The sequence below is a fragment of the Dermacentor silvarum genome, chromosome 6 (assembly GCF_013339745.2).
Source record: "Dermacentor silvarum isolate Dsil-2018 chromosome 6, BIME_Dsil_1.4, whole genome shotgun sequence".
Taxonomy (NCBI): Eukaryota; Metazoa; Arthropoda; class Arachnida; order Ixodida; family Ixodidae; genus Dermacentor; species Dermacentor silvarum.
Window position 1 is genome coordinate 8,924,737 of NC_051159.1, and position 4,309 is coordinate 8,929,045.

Consider the following 4,309-nt stretch of genomic DNA (forward strand, 5'->3'; position numbering starts at 1 on the left):
CCCTAGTGGTCCCGAGCTGCTGTTTGTCATTCCCCGCCATCTGCGTGCCATCATTCTCTCTCAGTTACACGATGTACCCACGGCTGGTCACCTTGGCGTCTCTCGCACGTACGATCGTGTACGACGCCGATTCTTTTGGCCCGGTCTATACCGGTCCGTGAACCGCTACGTCGCTTCTTGCGAGTTATGTCAGCGCCGGAAAAAGCCACCTCTACTCCCTGCTGGTCGCCTTCAACCTATCGACTTGCCATCCGAACCGTTCTTTCGCGTTGGGTTAGACCTGCTTGGACCTTTCCCTATATCTCCTTCCGGCAACAAGTGGATTGCTGTCGCTACAGACTATGCCACTCTGTACGCGATCACCAAAGCTCTTCCGACATCCTGAGCGACCGACGTCGCTGAGTTTCTTTTGCACAACATCATCCTTCATCACGGCGCTCCTCGTCAACATCTTACAGACCGCGACCGGTATTTCCTCTCCCAAGTTGTGGACGACCTACTCCTTTCCTGCGCCACCAAGCACAAGCTCCATAGAGAAAGAAATTCAACAAGAGGGGACACTCGGCAAAAACTGGCAACAGGAAACACGTCACCATACGTCACGGTATACTTTTGACACCGAACGTTAGCTGCCGCTAGCATCGAAAAAAAAAAGAAAGTGAACTTAAGTTAACAGGCATTGATTTATTTTTTTAATTATTTGCCGCGAAAACTAAAACGTTTTGCGTATAAATGAACTTAAGTTTTGCGACTTATTTTCCTTGCCTTACCTAGCTACAGGTCAATGACGCGCCAGATACATGCGTCATCCGCCAGATACTCCCCCGAAGCTAGCGAGGATGGCTGCGCGCGCGTTTGAGCGCTCGCGCGCGACGACCCGTCTGTCTTCTTCTTTTTTTTTTTCTTTTTTAAATGTAACCTGGTTTATTGGGCTCTCGGCGTATTCTTGCGTTCCTTCTGCACTGGGACAAGACACCACTGCACTATTGGACTACGGCAAGGTGAGAAATCTTGTTTCACAGTCTACGACGCAATTAGGCTTACGGCACGGGACCGAGACTTAAGACGCAGTTAGCGAAAAACAACTCGGCCATCCTGGCGCAATTAATTTGAGTTAATGAATCGTGCTGAGACATGTTTCCGACGCTTCCTATGGGACTATTGTAACTTATTTCGCTTTTTGAGCCACACTGGCCGCACAGGGCGCCGTGTCGCAGTTAGCGAGAACTCAGCCGTGGTGTGTAGTCTAGTGCATCTTGCTAGAAGTTTGTGCCGCTTTCTCTGACGCCAGACATTACTGAAAAGTAATTTCGTTACCTTCTGGGGTACTTATGAGGCACGCTGGCCGCACAGCGCGCTGTGACGCAGTTAGCGATAAGCAACTCGGCCGTGGTGATAAAGTTAGTTTGGCGTGTAATGAATCTTAGAGGGACAAGTCTGTGACGTTTTTTGTGGCTCCGCAACAGCATATACCTTCTTTCGGTACTCACGCCTGTTGAAAACGCGATGGGCGATTGCCAAGAGTGATAACATGGGGTGTGCTGCTGGCGCCGGCAGAACGCGCGAACGACGAACATATCAAAAACTTGTAATTCGAAAATTACGTCTTCTAAAGGACTGAAAAAAGGCATTGCACCCACGCATTTGCCTTTGTTGCGTCCGTCTCTATGTATGTAGCGTACCGTCGCGTCGCCCGAGGCCAAGTTTCGGAAACGCGAAGTCGCTCGTGTATTTGCAGGAAATAATGCCCGGAAATGGGGGAACGCTTGGAAATCAGGTGTTTTCATATATGTTTGGGATGAGTCGGATATTTTCTACGTCATGTATGTAAAAGCGAATTGCTTTTGTTTGTAATGCCGCCCATTCACCGCTTTCGCACGTTTCGCCTCTACACGCAATATTCCTATGTCTAAATACCAAAATGACTCATGCTTGAAACATGCTGTTACGTGCTTGCAAATGTAACATGCTTGTAATTTACTTTTTTTTTTTCAGCTGGTGCCGCCCGGTGGAGCTTCATACAGGAACTACTGCCTTACCTGCTGGTGTCACAACGTTGGATGAACGCACAAAAAGCGCGGAACGAGCTTTTATATAGAGCAAAATAAATATTACCTCATTGCACAAAAGGTCTTGCGTCTACTTTGTGAAATTGCACGTGGCACAGATTCGATGGGACTTTACGAGATCGTTCCCAATCATATTTACTAAATAATAAACCGATTCCGCACGAAGAGCAAAAAAAAGAAGGGGGGGGGGGGCGCTCGTTTTTGTGCAAGTTACATAAATGAATTTTTGCGTCCTAAATGTAAATTCTTTGAACTCTACTTTATCCAAAATGTAGCTTCCTTGAGCATGTAGTTGCCGGGCTGTTTAAAACAGAAGATTGCAATATTTGGCAATTTTCATAAGCAAATTATCCAAAAAGTAAAAATTCAAAATTATTTTGCTACGTCTAGGAACTAGATAAAATATGTCCTAAAGCTACAGAGCAAGCCGCAATGTATTAAGTGCGGTAGTTTCTTCTAAATATGGTCACAACTGAGACACAGTTCACAAAAACCATGTATCTCACGCTTGTTCTTGAACATTTATTTCTAAATCACATTAATCAATTTCCTTATATTATATATAGTTGGAATCTACAAGAATTAAGCTTTTCATGGTATATACGACAACTTCATATCTTAAGTAGAAGAGCCACCACGGTTGCTCCAGAAGTACTGAAAACGGGGGGCTCGTGCCGCCGGAGTGGGACCGCCACCTTAAAGGTTTGGGGCAGCTCCGATCTGCTGTCCGAGGTCTGGATGGTTGTCCACAGCATGCCGTGGCGGTCGTAACCGGCGTAAGTGTCCGCCTCAGGTGCGGGACTAGTTTGGGGACGATTCGCCGTTCTGCCGGGAGGCGCCATAGCCAGTAGGTCTAGCTGGGTCGCCACCGGCGTCGAGATGTAGAATGCCCGAGAAAGACGTAAGATGGGTCCACTTGAAGGAACGTGGTGTCCAGATGAACCGGATCATATTCCGGAGACGGTGGTAAGGCTTTCCTAGGGGTCTGTAAAGGTGGCTAGTGGTTCCGTGCGAAAAACGACGGAGCCGAAACACTGCACATCTGATCCGGTCGCGCGCTCGCAGCGCCCCCCTGCATGACGAGAGCAAGCGTTGCCGTTAGTCCTTCCGTTGCTCCCTTTCAAACCGGAGACTAAACACTTAGTCCTTAGATTTTGGACATGTCAGCCATCTTGTTTCAGTTGATCCCTCTGGGGACTAAATGTTAGTCGTGAGGACTAAAAGCTGCAGTTACTCTCATTTTCTACATTTTGGCTTAGAATATATATATATATATATATATATATATATATATATTACAATTGCAGATTGTTTATGTCTAGCCTGAACGTTCGTGTCTGTTCGCAGCAACTATCATCGTCAGCAATAGCTTGAGCGTGGCCAACTGACACAGTGGCGCCCCTCAGCGCTCCCGCGCGAACGTGCTCGCGCCACTGCTCCCGTATTCGTCGTCGTCGTCGTCTTCGACAGCTAGCTCCGTCGCCGCTCATCATTCCAGCGTATAATTTCACTTCTCTTCTGTCATCCTAATGGGGAGGCCGGGTTTACGGGGGTAAGAGCCCTTTGTCTTACGTGACGGACAGACTTAATTTTGAAGCAATTTCATTTTGAAGAATCGCAAGTGACAATGGCGGGCGGATGCTGCTAACCACGCCGCCGAGCGTACTCGAGAGATCGAACGCAAGCGTTTCTGGTTCGACAACTTGTCCCTCATTATTGTGATCCGCTCCGATGAACAGCGACACAATGCCTTTGAAGTGTTGATTGAACATTGCGCAACTAGTGGAGAAGACCTTGGTGAAATTATAGTTTGCGGTGCATGTAAGGAATCTTTAATCAAGGGAAACTGCGTTCAGCACTGCGAACGGATATAATTATATCCTCCATTTGCTGTGATTATCACCCATCTTCAAGGAGTGGAAGGGCCGACGGTTCTTTAAGCAAAATTATTTCTTCGTATAAACATGCTGCTCTCTAATAGTAATGTTTATAGATCGAAAACCACACTTCACATACACACTGACACGTGCATGAGTCAATCACACCAAGAATGTAGATGCCAAGAACGTAGATGTCAACTGGAGTTGAGACTGCCTGTTTTTACCTTTTCATTGTTTGTACTACAACACCTTTTTCATCTTTCCGCCGAAGTCCAATTGCTGAGGTCATCATCATGACCACGAAGAACGTGCCGCTTCCGCGAGACGAGGCAGAAGAAGCGGACTGTCCTGCCACCAGCC

General features: G+C 47.2%; 1 long non-coding RNA gene across 1 annotated transcript; it reads left to right on the forward strand.

The window, feature by feature from the left end:
- Positions 1 to 831: 831 nt before the first annotated feature.
- On the forward strand, positions 832 to 2,129 carry LOC125946178 (uncharacterized). The gene is made up of 2 exons (XR_007467441.1): positions 832 to 1,001; positions 1,996 to 2,129. It is a non-coding gene; the product is annotated as an uncharacterized LOC125946178 (long non-coding RNA).
- Positions 2,130 to 4,309: the final 2,180 nt, after the last annotated feature.